Below are 15,679 nucleotides of genomic sequence, written 5' to 3' on the forward strand. Positions count from 1 at the left end.
TTGCTTCATGGATACTTATTCCCATGGGATGATTATGCATTATAATGTTGTTTGCAATGTCTTTCAACTGTTTATGTTAAAAAAATCAGGAAATCATAAGTGTTGTGGATGAAATTAATAGTGTAAAACCCGTAAAACATGAAAATATAGGGAAATTAGGTGTTTTTGAGATATAAATGGAAAATATAATAAGACACACCAACTAAACTTGTGTTTTTGCTACAAATGAACCTAAGGTTCACAACCCATAACTCATTTTTAATTTTCAGTCATTTAATATTGCAAAAAATACAAGAAAAATAGGGAAAAACCACTAAAAATAGGGGAAAAATAGATTTTCAGTGTCGAAAATTAAGGAAAAGTAAGATTCATGTTTGTGGATGTATGGGGGTCTGAAGTATGAGGTTTAGCCTCAGTTCAGCCCTACCTTTATGTTTTAGTGAGTTTTTATTGCTTTTTATACAATAAAAATTGTGGAAAATGAACCCTAAACCTATGCACGATGCACAACCTAAAAGGGTGAGGGGTTAGAGTGTATGAAAGGTGTTTAAATTTTGAATGAAATGATGAAAAGATTTCTGGTTTTTATGCATATCATTTAGGTTGATCGATAATTAAAGATTAAGAACCTAGTAGCACGAGGGTTTCTCGATGCTAGATTCATGCAACGCCGCATACGAGCAATAGTCGACATCATTGAAAGAAATGTTTTCCACATGTGCACAAATGCTGATTTTTCTTTGTTTGAGCACGTGGACATTCACAATCTGCATGAAGCATGAAATTTAAAAGTATCAGACAATACCTCCTAGATGCATGGCAATTTCTTTCTAGAGGAATATGACCAACGTTAAGTAAGTAAGGTTGTCCAAGCTGTAGGCTAGGCGTTGGGCCTAGGGGAAAGAAAGTGAGGAAGCATGATATATCTCCTGGAAATACGCGAATCATAAAAGAGATAAGTTTGTGTTCGTATGTTATATATTTAGTGATGCATCGAGGGGCCAATCCCCAAGGTGTAGGAGAGTCGCAGTGAGGTAGTGGCAATCAGCCGTGGGAGGACCTCCTATGTTTGTATTTCCTGCTATCTGGCAATGTGCTAGGGACTTCCTCTGAGGAGTGTTGATTGGGTTAGAGTTGGACTACGAGATGTGATACAAACACAAGATGTTTAAGAAGATGATGTATGTGTCATCCACGCTCCTGGTCGCGAGGCCCTAGGGTCGTTGAGCGCATTATAGAGGTCCGGCTAGTGCATGAGCCAGTGCCAGCCCGTTTTAGGTCCCATCAGTGGTGCGTCTGCCGGGAACCGCTTAGAAGTGGCGGTCCTCAAATCCTGGTTGTCTAGGGACCAGTTAGCAGTTTATGCCAAAGGATACTGAGATTGATCTATTATTCATCGATAAGCATCGTCTAGCAGAAATCCAAAAGCAAGAGAGAGACGAAAGAGCTAGGCGACGTGCTGAAATTTTTAGGAGGTATTCCCCTAAGCGTAGCGGTGCTGAACCCTTACGAGGGAGTGGATCTAGTGGTCCTGTTGCCACAAGCAGTAAGTTAGGAGAAGGTGGGAGCTCTAGTCCTCCCCTTCTTTCCATAAGCCAGTCTACATCAAGTGCCGGAGGTGTAACCCCACCGTCCCCTACTTCTAGTGCAAATCCAATTTTCGTCATGGCGCAGCCTATTGCAATTCCTGCAGGAACGACGGATTTGCCGGCTCTAAGTTACCCGGTACCCATTTTTAATGGGTTAGTTAAGGAAGATGCGAAACTCCACATCAAGGAGTTTCAAAAGCTGATGTTTAACTGTCGCATCCAAGAAGAAGGACATTTAATGATGTTTTTCAACATGACTCTCAAAGGAAGAGCTGCCATATGGTATCATGGCTTAGAAGCCAGAACCATATTGAATATTGATTCATTTTATGGAGCTTTTCGAAGGGAGTTTGCCCCTCAAAGGGGTGGGCAATATTGGTTGCGTGTACTCAACGTGACCCGCCAAGAACCACATGAGGATATTTGTGCTTATGCAAAGAAGCTAAAAGAGGTTTTCCGTAAGTTGGACACCTCTATTCCTATCTCCGCTGTCGTGATGCTACGCATCTGAGCCGTGAACACCTCCATTTTTGTTGTGCATTTGTGTTAATTTCTGCGTGTGATTCATTGTTTGTGTGGTGCATTTTAATAAACTACATCCAATGTATGTATATATTCCCTTAAATGTATTGTACACACGATGCTTGTACTAGGAAGGAAAACTTATCCTACCCTTTGTAGACCGTCCTGTTCGTGGGAGCATCCGAGACTTGGGGCAAGCTTACAATGAGTCCTTCACAGATCCAGATTGTAATCAGGACTCCAGTGATAAGGTCCCTGATTTTGTTGAGACTATGATATACTGTCCAAACGAGGCTGTTTGTATGGTTGGTCACTATGCGTCAAAAGAGGAATTCACAAATGGAAAGATAGGAAGCTAAAGATAGAGGGAGGATTTTCGAAAGGCAGGGATCAGAGGGAAAAGAGGAAGGAAAAAAGGAGACTAATTGGGGGAAAAGGAGGATTCGAATGGCGAAAGGGAGGGAAAAAAGCTCAGCAAATCCAGGACCTCCCCGAGCTCGAAATGGGTGGCTACCTTCAGCGTCGGGCAAGACAAGATCGACCAGGAGAGGTTCAGAAGGGGAGAAATAACTTAGTGCAGCACGAAAGATTCGTTTTTGGGATGCAGAGTGTGGGTTTGCAGATTGCTATCGTTGATGAAGAAGAGAGGATGGCTAGCAAAGACAGAGAGATGGTGGTGAACGTGAGCGAATACGAGGCCATCGCCAAGCAGAGGCTGCATGAGGTTGACGTCACGAGGAGGGTTGATCCTGGACAGAAGGAGAAGACGAAATAGAGAAGAGTGAAGGGGAGATTGATCAATTTGGGGAGTACCACCATAAAGTCAGGGCCGCCATCGACAGTTAGGGAGGGAGGCACACTTCTCTCTGTGGATCTCGCCACTTCACTTCGTTCCATTGCTTCGTTACATATCGCTAAGCTATTGCGAGCATGTCTCAGACTCTGGTATCATTGCATTGGCCAAAGGATGTTTAAGGCTTCTAAAGGTCCGATTGGATGGATGTCGCCTTCTTTCAAATCCATCAGTTCGTGTACTCTGCAACACCAATCTGAAGTTACGATACCTGAGAGACATTGCATTTTGTCTTCAGTTGTAATATTTCTTTGGTACGCTTCCGCCATAAGCGGCGACAGACGGACAGCTTTTTGCCTATAGCTTCATCCCATGACAGTCGTTTGGAGGAATACTGCTCAGGAGCTTGAATTTCCACAAGATACACTGGCTCCAGAAGCCTTGGCTTTGCAGTTAGCTGGGAAGCATACATAACGTGACGGGCTGTGGGAATAATCTGGCCATCAACTGCTCGCAGAGTACTAGAGAACCCAAAGGACTCAATGACAGGAAGATACGCCTTAATATTGAAGAGAGGTGTACCTGGCCTCTGAATTTCCTCAAACACATGACCTCTTTTCTGATTCAGCACTCCATAAATACCACCTTATGCAATTCACAGATAAGCGTTTCCAGCCTGTCCATGATATTACCATCGGTGTCGAATTTGGAGCTCGCATGATTACCATAGACATCAAGCTAGTCAAGCTTCAAATTTGGGATACAGCGGGCAAGAATTATTTCGATCTACTGTGGCTTGGTCCTTTCCTCTGTCGATGTAATCCCGTAAAATACCCTCATATGCTCAGCATACTGTACAGTTCCTGTAGTTAGGCACAAGTCTTTAATTAAATCAAAGTATACAACTGGCTTCCACCTGTTCAGCCCATATGCATTTTCTCATCAGTGGTAAAGTGTCAGTCTAAGCCATGGGACGAGAGGTTAAGGAGGCAACCGCAATGCTAAAGAATTCCGATGACAACGTCCAACAGGCATAGATCCTGCTCTCTTAAGAGATACTTCACCTGGCTTGGCTGATGGAACAATAGCAATTCCAGTTGTCTCTTCTCAAGGTTTAATTCACACAGACAAAGAGATCAGAGCCCTCCTGATGTTCCTGAGTGGTGGAGACCTTCAAGTCCTGCAGTGATGGCTTCTCTTTTGTTGCCAAGCAAGGCTCAAGTATTAAATGATCAGGATCAGAAATAGCATCAGCATCTTAAGCAGGAATTAGTGCGTGAACTCAGAGCTGCTGAACCTGATGATTGGGTGATTGAAATCTGGAGCTGCTGAAGAAGAGAAATTTGACAAAGAGGTTTATGAGGCCACTGCGGTCCCATAATCCTCAATCGTCATTGTCATCTCATCATAGATTCACAATATACCGTCGAGATCTCTGCACATGCTGTCGTCATCATCTTCACTGAATTTCTGTTGATCTAGCTGTAAAAGCTTTACAAATTGCAGTGAATGCTCTATCTTGGAAGAGTGTCAATCGTTGACTTATTTTGATTGGTTTTGAAGAGCTCTCAAACACGGCAGTGACCTTTGGCTTCAATTATTTGAGATCTTTTCTTGTTAGCCTCATTTCTTGCTGTACCTTGAACCCGGTGTTCTGCAGCTCTTACACGATCTCTTTGACATTTCTGGTGAACCCGACGTGAAAGTGCTGCGTCATCAGCAAGATGGGAGACTCGCAAGAAGAGATAACAGATGATAATGTCATGAAGAACCTGTTTCAGTCATTTACCATGTATATGCAGCAGCAAGTTCATGCAAAACGAGACAGTGATGCTATGGATGCTTTGAAAGCTGTCCAACAGGAGATGAAGCAGTTTAATGGCCAGCAAGTGTCAACTTACCTGCATTTGTATGAAGAAAAGATGAATTTTTTGGGGTTTCTCAAGATGTTTGGAGCCGCTACTTCTTGCGGATCGTGGTGCGTGCTCTTGAAGGTCGAATTGCAGAAATTCAAGAGGCACATGCAGGTTGGGCTGAATTTAAAAAGGCATTAAAAGATGAATATTTCCTGGAGGATACAGGTCTTATGAATCGCAGGAATTTTTTAGCATGGGTTTCTATGCCTAATAAGGGACTTTCTGTTACCGCTCTTCTGCGAGAGTTTGAAAGCCGTTATGATCAGTTGGATGGGACTGAACAGCAAGCTTTGGAGATGCAGAAAGTGGAGTTGTTTTTGCAAGCTGCAGATGCTGATTTACAGGAAAAGTTGGATGATCTTTTGGAAGATCAAGCTACTGATTCAGGTTTAAAGACTGAGTGGAGACATGTCATTGATGCTGTGAATGCTCTTGTCAAGAAGCAGCGCAGGAGAGTCAGATTGCATCGAAATACAGGATCAGTTCCTGAAAAATCCTTGGAGACTTCTTCTTCTACCCCTGCTGCAGCTTCTTTGCCTAAGCCTACTCCTCCTGTAGTGAATCCACCAGTTCCTGCTGCTCCAGTGTCTTTATCTGTAGATGATGTTATTAAAGGCTTGGCGGATTTGACAATTGAAGCAGTCAAAGCTGAAGTTGGTAAGTTAAAGGAGCAACTTATGTCAGTACCTGCTGTAGCACCTGCTCCAGTGACTGCTTTTCCAGCTGGTCAAAGAAAAGGGCGACGATGTATTTGGTGTGATAGCACAGAGCATCAACACTGCAGAGATTGTAATGCTTTTCAGGAAGCACGTAAGAAGAATGTAGTGTTCTGGGGACAAGATGGGAAGATATGGCTGACAGAGACTGGCGCTCCTCTTGACACGAACTTTGGTAAGGGAGGTATGAAGAAGCTTGTTGATGATATGGCTGCGCGATCAGCTTATGTGAGTGTTAGAGGAGATGCTTCAGCTTTTGGAGTCCAGCTTGAGCATCTCCTCTAACATTGAGAAATAATATGGCGACGGCCAATGGCAGTGGTAGCCAAGGGATAGCGATGGCTAATCCTAATGGGAGAGGGAACATGATGCAAAATGTGCCTTTAGTACCAGCTCCCCCTAGCATGACGATGCCTATGGGCAGTCAAATGGCTCCAAATGATGGAGACCAAGCAGTTAATTCTAATACCATGCCTGTGGTTCAACAAGTAGTGCCTAATCGAATTGTTAGGCTGATGGAACGACAGGGTAGTCATCAAGGCTACGAGTCGAGCGCTTCCAATGTTCTTGGCGAAGTTAAGGACATGATGAAGCATTATACCGACATGATTACAAAGCAGTATCGACAAATAGCAGTTGATGTTAACTTCCTTAAAAAACAACAAAATTTGATAGGAAGTAGATACCCAGATGAGGGTGCACCTTCGAGGTTTAGCTGCAAATGGTGTGGTGGGCAACACTATCCAAGAAATTGCCCAAATGTCAAGTTCGACATCTGTGGAAAATCCGGCCATTTAGCAGCCATTTGCTGGAGTAAGATTAGTTCCCTCCAGTGAGGCAGTCGGCAACCAGGGCTTGTTAATCATCGTGCACAAGGAAATGATTCCCAGCGAGAAGACGGGCCTAAACAAATACTCCAACGACCAAATACTACAGTGGAGGAGCTGCCTAGTGGTAGTGGGGTCAGTTTGATTGAGGCTGTGCGCATTAATGACGCTGAAATCTCTATTCTGCGAGCTGTCCTTAGAAGAGGACAAAAGGGTAGAGAGGCCGACAAGGATAAGCCTGTCGACGGAAACCCCAAACAGGGCGACAAAGGAACATAAGTTCTGGATCCTGCCATGGAAGGGGGACCTCTGAAGCCCGTGGAGAGTAAAGCCGATGTTAAGAAGGATAAAGACCCACCGAGGAAGAAGGTGAAAGTTAAAAAAGAGGCAATAAAATCGGTTCAGCGACCTAAAGAGTCGATGGTTTGGCGTGAAAAGCGAACTCTACCGAACTATCATGAATTCGATTTGGCGAGCTCTCTTTGTGAAGTCAAGCCTGATGTGAACCTTTTACAGCTTATTAAGCTTTCCCCAGGGGTACGCAAGGAATTTAGAAAGATCCTGCGTACCCGGTATATCATAGAACCTTTGGGTATTGCGTGAGTTGGTGATGACTGGTTCGAGCATGCTGAGAAGCATTGCCCAAGGGTTGCAGCCTATGTCAATGGGATATTAGTAGATTATGCAATTGTCGACACGGGATCATTTGTTAACATTATGAGTTCTGAACTGATGGAAAGGTTGGGTCTTGCAATCCAAAAAGATACCTCCACAATTCTCAGAATGGCGGATGATAGTTTGAGACAGCCGGAAGGCTGCATTACTAAGATCCATGTCATTGTTGCAAATGTAGAATGCCTGTTGGACTTTAGGGTGATTCGGTTTGCAGGGCGTCCAAGTTACCAAGTATTACTTGGACGACCTTGGATCTTACAAGTGGACTGCCAAGTGGATATACCCACTGGTCGGCTGATATTCGGGAGAGGTGCTCAGTGCGTGGTGATTGATGCCTATCCTGAGTCCCCGCAGAGTGAGAGGGCTCCTCTATCTTCCAGAGAATTGGAGACATTGGAGGATTTATCTGCCAGTGAGACATCATCGAGTGATGAGTCCAAAGAGGGATCCACCACGAAAGACATCGATCAGATCACTTTGAACGAGCTGATAGAGGCCCAAGTTTGTATAAGAGATGCAGATGTTATCAAGCTAGACCTTGGTGTGCCTGATGAGTCGCGACCAATCAAATTAGGTTCTATGCTCAGCTCAGCAGAAAGGGAGGATTATGTGTCCCTAATTCAAGAATTCCGCGATATCTTTGCCTAGAGTTATGATGAGCTGAGAGGCATTCCTCCCAGCCTGGCTGTGCATACAATTCCGTTGAAGGAAGGAAGTCGTCCTATCCGTCAGAAAGTAAGGCGTATGCCTTTTGAACTCAGGGACGGGCTGTATGAGGAGCTACAGAAGCTTCGGAAAGCTGGTTTAATTTTTCCTGTGCAACACACGGAATGGTGTTCACCAGTTGTGATCAAAAAGAAGAAAAATAATCAGATCTGATTATGTGTAGATTTTAGAGAGCTGAATAAGCAGACAATTAAGGATTACTACCCGTTGTCATTTATTGACCAGATTTGGATTAATTAGCAGGTAGGGAGATATATTCGTTTATGGATTGCTTTGCAGGATATAACCAGATGGCAATTGTAGAAGAGGACAAGTTGAAAACAACTTTTATTACTGTCTTTGGTACTTTTGCGTACCATGTGATGGCCTTTGGTTTATGCAATGTGCCTGGTTTGTGGCAACGAACAGCAGATAAGACATTCGGTGACATATCCCCTGAAGAGTTGAAGGTGTTTATTGATGACTTAGGGGCCGCCACCGTGAGAGAAAGGCAGTTGATCATTTTAAGAAAATGCTTTGAGTGCTGCAAGCAATTTTGCATCGCTCTAAACCCACGGAAGTGCGTTTTTGGCATACCTTATGGGCTCTTGATGGGCCATGTGGTCAGTTCGGTAGGAATTGCGACAGATCCCGAGAAGGTCAAAGTCATAGTTGCCATGGGTCCACCACGCACTTCGAAAGAAGTTCATAGCTTTCTGTCTTCGGTTGGTTATTACCGTAGATTCATAAACGCCTTGGCAAAAAGAACGTTGCCGCTTACAAATCTATTGTCCTTTAGCTGTTTGTTTGTATGGGGTGACCCTTGTAAGGTAGCTTTCGAGGATGTGAAACAGGAGCTAGTAAAAGCTCCCGTTTTAAAAGCACCTAAAAGAGGTGAGGTATTCTATATATTTTCAGCAGCCACCATGCACAGTATTAGCTGCTATTTAGCCCAAATTTGGGAGGAAAAGTGGTATCACCCGATTGCTTTTGCTAGCCGGAAGTTGGGGGTATCTGAGATCAATTATACCTATATGGAGAAGTTATGCCTTGCGATGGTCTTTGGGACCAAGAAATTCAGGCACTATATTCTCTATGAGAAAGTTGTGCTTTATACAAAGGCGGAGGGGCTTTGATTATTGATGAATAAGCTGCAGCCGCCTGATCGTCTACCGAAGTGGTTAATCACTTTGCAGGAGTTTGATTATGAGATCAGGAGTAAGCCACCAAGGTTACAGGGTATTGTGGAATGTCTTGTGGACTTTGGGGAGCCGAAAGAATCTGTGGCTGAAGGTAGTGACATGGAGTCATTATTTAAGATAGATACGACGTCTATTCCCTCCTGGTATGTTGCAATAACGCATTATTTATCGACAGGAGAGGCTGGATCCGAACTATCTAAAGCTGAGAGAAGGAAAATTAAGCAGCAGGCATTAAAGTTTTCTTTGATCGCAGGTACATTATATCGGCAAGGGGTTGATGATATCTATCGCCGATGTGTGATGCCTAACGAGGTGCCATTCATTTTGGAAGAGTGCCATGATTCCGCTTGCGGAGGCCATTTTGCTGGACGGCTTACAGCACAAAAGGCTTTACGAGCAAGTTACTGGTGGCCTGCCATCTTCCAGGATGCGTTCGCGTATGTTAAGAGATGCGATATTTGTCAACGACATGATAGTCGAGAGAATAGGAAAAGACCACTCACCCCTATTATGGCGATACTTCCATTTGAGAAGTGGGAAATAGACTTTGTGGGTCCTATTACTCCGTCATCAACTGCGCAAAAGAGATATATTATTGTAGCAACTGACTACTTCACAAAGTGGTCAGAAGCACGTGCAACAAGGAAAGATGATGCTAAAGAAACTGCTAGTTTCCTTTTAGAGCAGATAATATGCCGTTTTGGTCCACCGAAAGAATTAGTGTCGGACCGTGGAACCCATTTCCTGAATAAGGTGATCAAAATCTTGACAGAGGTCTGGCAAATCAAGCACAATAAAACGACCCCTTATAATCCGCAGGCAAATGGGCAGGTTGAAAGTACCAATAAGCAGCTTGTGGGTTTCCTATCCAAAGTCGTATCTGAAAAGAAACGCGACTGGGATAAGAAGCTATATATGGCAGTATGGGCATATAATACCACGTTCAAGCGAGCCACTAGCCATACGCCGTTCAAACTAGTTTATGGTGAAGAGTGCGTTTTACCCTTAGAAATTGAGTTGCCGACCATTAGATTTGCAATAAACCATTCTTTGGGTAGTGAAGACGCCCTATTAGAGCGATTTACGACTTTAGTACATCTAGATGAAATTAAGTTGCAAAGTCTATTATATCAAGAGGTGGCTAAATGTCGCATGAAACAGTTGCATGACCTAAAAGCGAAGAAGTATACCTTTAAGAAAGGACAACTGGTTTTGTATTATGATGCGCGTAGGGAGCTTTTCCCAGGAAAATTGGAGCCTAAATGGGATGGGCCCTACAAAATTGTTAGGTTAGGGAAGAATAGGTCTACAACCCTATTAGCTAATTTACAGGGAGTAGATTTTAAGAGTAAGGTTAATGTTAATAAGATTAAACCTTATTACTTCTAAGCATGCTAATACAAAGAAAATGCATTGCAGGTCCATGCTGGGAATGATCTGAGACCTGCGGAAGAGCTTAAAGTCGGTTGATGGGTTAGTTAATCCCTTGTTTGGAGCACCCATATCTGGAGCAAAGATACCATGAGGGGAAACTCATCTGGTGGAGCAAAGGATATAAAGTGATTGAGCAAGAAGACGGAACCTTTGTGTGGGTGATTAAAGTCTTCTGCCATCACTGCTTACGACTGTTGACGAGTATCCCTGTTGAGTTTCATGAAGAAGGTGGGATGGAGCCGTTAGTTCATCCTCTCAACATGCTAAACTTTGATTACCATAATTATGAATAGAGGAGTTTGTGATGGTCGCCTGTGTAAACCCATTGTGGATATATACACTATATTTTGACGGAGCGTCCAGGGGCCCTAATAAAAAAGGAAGTGTTGGAGTAGTAATCTGAGACCCCCAACGTAGAGTGACAATGAAGTTAGCTGCTTATCTCGGGGTAGGATTCACTAACAATATGGCGGAGTATAAAGCCTTGATTATGGGACTGTATATTGCCAAACAAGGTGGTATTCGTCGATTGTTAGTAAAAGGGGATTCCTAGTTGATCTTGAATCAGCTAGATGGGACATACACAATGCGGAATCCCATTCTTTGTATGTATCATCGGACTGCGATGACCCTACTAGAGGAGTTTGAGAGAGTGTCTTTTCAGCCGATTCCACGTTATTGGAATCAGTTTGCGGATTCATTGGCAAATCTTGCTTATGAAGAAGACCTCTTCTTTAATTGTGGTCCTAGTCTGGATATTGTTATCAATGATGAAATAGGACCCAGTCTCTTGTGGGCTATGTTATCAGAACATGCAATATATGGCAGACGATGGTTGATATGGGTGATGCAAAGAGTAGCCGAGACCAATCTACCGTTATTATCTAGGACCCATAGGTTGATTAGACATCATATTATGCATAGGCCTCTTGCTATATATGCAGGAGGGATGGGTCATAACCTGATGCATTTAGTTTAGGGCTATGAGCCTATTTTTCCTCCTTTTGGGAGGGAGCCTATTATTGTATATGTGTGCTATTCCAGGGAGGGATGTGTAGGTGTTATTTTGTTTGATCTCGTTAGGCCAAGAGGGCCCATTGTCTGTTTAGTGCAGGTGCGGTTAATGGTTTCTTGTTTGAGTCCTGTGCTTGACAGATTCTGTGGAGCTGGAGGGAGCCTTTGTTGCGGCATCGACACTCCTTGTGGCCCTATCCAGGTGATATCTATCCTCTATGAGTACTATGGTTTTTATGATATATGTGGTTGTGTACTTGTTAAGGGGTTTTTCGTTTCCTGTTTGGGGACCGGCGTCCAAGGCATGAAGTCCCGAGGTTTTGGTTTAGGATGTTTGAGGGAGGTCTGAGTAGTCGTTGCCTCCTGTAAAGACATTGCTAAGCATCAGAAGACCTGTTTTAGAAGGTAGTTCTAGTGACCCTATTCTACTAGCTTGCTAGGCAGCCGTTCTAGGGGTTCCTGTTAGTTGTGAGGCCGTTAGGGAAGCCTGCAGAAGGAAAAAAGATGATAAAGAAAAAGAAACCCTGAAATATCTTAAAGAAAATAAAAATATACGAAGGTGTGTAAAAAGGGGTTCTAACCCCTATCAAAGAAAAGAAATGAAAGAAATGAAAATGTGTATACAGTGGATCATTGCCTAGCGAAGGCCTAGTAGGTTCCTGGGGACGAGTCAGACCCAAGGCTGATGCCTTGTCTTCCTAGGGGTGGCATCTTGCTGAAAAAAAAGAAATGAAGGAAGGTTGGAGCGAAAATAAAAGTGAGCATTAAAAAAGGATTAAGTGTCGCCTTGCGAGGGCTTGGTAGGTTCTTGGGTACCGAGACAGGACCTGAGGCCGATGCCCTGTTCTCCTTGGGTTACTACGCTTAGCTCCCTCCTTTTTACATGCCGGAGTATATCAATTAAAAAAAACCCTAACAAAAGAAATGTGCTAAAAGAAAATACTTATTGATCAGGCTATAGGAGTCCTCGCCTAGTTGGAACTCCTAGTTGTGTTGTCCTTAGTTAGGTAGGTAGTTCAGACCACCACGTAGGGCAACCTCTTTGACAGTTCTTTTTCGTTTGGCCGTGTTGGAGCGGTTGGTTAGTGACTAGCTTCGGATCTTCTATCAAATTATGCTAGGCCTACTCCTTGTGGGTGTCATGCCTAGGTTCTGTCAGGGGGTAGGATGAGCGTTGTGCTTTGTTTAGTATCTATTTATTGTGTATCAGCTTGATGCTTCCTTTGAGTGTTTATGTGCAGATCTATTGTGGGATTCGACGGGCTGAGTCGCCCTATCCCATGGTCGCCAATGAGAGCGGAATTTTGGTGCCGAGAAGTGTTTAAAAATAGCTAAAAATTACGAATATCAAGGGAAAAATATACAACGTCAAAGGTGGCGGCTCCATCTAGGACGATTTTAAGCGCCAAAGTGCTTTAAAGGCGCCCGGAGCGACACTTGTTGATTTTTCATAATTTTTCAGACAGTCGTGCGGGTTGACAAGAGTTACCCGCCAATGCGGGATGCCAAGCCAGACGCCCAGGATTTTTTGCAGAGCTCAATTTCGAGTCCGGATGGGAAAAAGGCCAAGAAATGGTCAAGATTTGAAAGGGTAGCCACAACATGGACCAAAGGGGGGTGCCCTTTGGGGGAATTTTAACCCCCCCAACCAAAAGGCATGCAAATAGGAAGAAAGAAATCGTGGGATGAGGAAGAAGAGGGTGCCATCAACAGCGCCGAAAATCACGCCACGGGATGGGAGGAGGCAACTTGCCTGCTGCACACAACCTCTGCAAATGATCATTGGCCTTGTCTACCTTCTCCCTGCTGATCATATCGCCGCCTCTCGCCCGAGAAATGGTGGTCTCTGTGAAGAATTCTGATTTCAATATTTCTCTCTCCTCCCTCTCTCTCCCCTAAAGGCAGATTCATGTGGTGAAGAGGAAGAAGAAGAAGAATGGATGGCAGATGCTTGTCCAATGAAGACCGGTGTCAAAGGGTTTCGAAAGCAATGTCGCGACTTCAGAAGTCCTTGATAAATTTCAAGATAGAAGATCAGTTCTAAAATAAGAGATATCGGTGATTTTGACTGTGAATTCAGTTTATGTTCCGGGATAATAAGAAGGGGGAAGAGAATGGTTACAAGGCATAGCTGTTATTAAGAAAAGGTTCTTTGCTGAAAAGAGTTTGGCCTAGACATGGCTGGCAATCTATAACTACTACCCATGAAAGATGGTGACCTGGAAGTTGGCAATGGGTATTCAGACCTTCTCCGCCCAGGGCTAATCCATTTCTCACTTGGCATTCCGTCACCTATAGGCCTTGTGTTACTTCACTGCACCCCAAACTCAGCTTCTTGTCCTGTCCCATTTTTACACTCCAATGTTGCTTTTCCGTAATAATAAGTACCACTGGACACAGCATGGCCACAATTGGCATCTACAATTTCAGGCCCTGGCTCTTGATAGTAACTACTGTAGTTACCCATGCTCTGAATGGCCCCTGAACAAGGCAGTCCACTAGAAAACTCATGTCCTATCTGTCCAAGAGGTTCATTTCTCTGCCCTTTATATCACCCTTCATTTGACTCCATGTTACAGAAGCTTGACAGTTCATTCTCTAAATAATCAGTTTGCCATGATGCTCTCTGCAAAGCTCCAAGTGCCTTCAGCATCTACATTTGTCCAGTGAGAATGTGACGCAGACCTCTGTTGTCTTCTCAAATAATTATGAAATTGCCTCCTGTCCCTTGTCTACCATGCAGGTACGTAAGAATATTTAGATTCTCTGTAGCTTTCCCCTCTAAAATGGTGGCGGCTTTGCTGAAGTAATGGAGCTTGTTGCTAGTTGGGGCTGATTGATTTAATAAACCAGGCGATTTTGTGCGCCCATTTACAATTCTTCATATTTCTTGTTTCCATCGCTGTAGCAGTAGTTGATTCGAGAGTTATTTGTTACCACGAATTGGAACACCGTTTAATGCGTTTCCACAGGCGAAGCCTTTCACAATCGTAGGAGCAACAAGAAAAATCTATTGGATTTTTCTGCACTCATTTACAAATCGTCGTCTGCTTAAACCCACACAAGGGGGAAGTTTTCTCTGGGGCGTGTGACAGACAGAGCCAGAGGTTCTCCAGAATCGCAGAAACATCGTTCTCTTTCACAGAATTTGCCTGTGCAGCCCCACAGGGTCTGGCCCTCCTGTCTGCTTGAGCTATCCCTCTGCGCCTGATTTCTGCACATCCCGTTTTTCCCCAAATCCCTGACCGATCTAAGGGAAGAAAAAAAAAAACTGATTCTCTGCTTTTCTTTTTTCTCCTCAGGCTCCTCCCACAATAGCCTCCGAAAGCGGCCTGTTTTTCCCCCCCTCCCCAAACCAGAGTAAGGCCAGATGCCACCCTTCGTGCCTCTCGTTTTTACTTGTTTCGCTGGCATGGTAACAATTTTCTCCTTTACTTTCAAGGCTAGTTTGCGCTTTCGGATAAGGTACTGTGTCATCTTTGTAAGACGCTGCTTATTTTTGTGAACCAAGAACTTCGGCCAGAACTCCAGATATTTATCAACAATCTCCAAGGCCTTTGCATAGTTCCTGGGTAGCTTTACTCTCTGCCACAATTTATTGGGTGTGTGAGCTCTTTCAATGCTCTTCATGTATAGATAGAGAGTTCCTTTGTGCTCTCTGATGGTTGCATAACGGCTGCACAAGCGACAGAAAGAAAGCCGGCTTGGACTTCCCTGCAGAGGTTGATGAATCAGAACTTCAGCGGGCTGGAACGTTTGCAGGATTGGGTAAAATCTATGAGGTTTTTCTTTTCAACCATGCATTCCACTAACACTACTTCACGGATTGGGAGATTATCAAACACTTGTTGTGCATTCATGAGCAAGCCACATTTCGCATATAGATCAACCACTGTGCTACTAATGAAGAGGTCCATTTCCAAACCCTTTCGAACTATTTCACCATATAATGCCCAGCCCATATCCACATCTTTCTGTTGTGCACAAGCCTTGAACAGGGCAACGAATGTGTAATTGTGTGGTTGAACACAGTCATCTTGCATTTTCTGAAAGACGTGGAAAGCATGTGATAAATCCCCCATGTCAACATAGCCAAGGATAAGGGAACTCCAAGAATACTCATTGCGTTGTGGCAGGCAGTCAAACGTGTGCTGAACATCAAGCAAGCTCCCACATTTGGCATTCATATTCACCAGTGTGCTGCCTGGATGAAGACATCTTTCCAACCCAATTTTCACTATTTTAGTGTTTATTTCTCAACCTGATTCCAAAGCTGCTCTATCACC

This window comes from Lygodium microphyllum, chromosome 8 (genome assembly GCF_053477565.2).
Source record: "Lygodium microphyllum isolate KBCC chromosome 8, Lygodium_microphyllum_v1.1.10, whole genome shotgun sequence".
Lineage (NCBI taxonomy): Eukaryota > Viridiplantae > Streptophyta > Polypodiopsida > Schizaeales > Lygodiaceae > Lygodium > Lygodium microphyllum.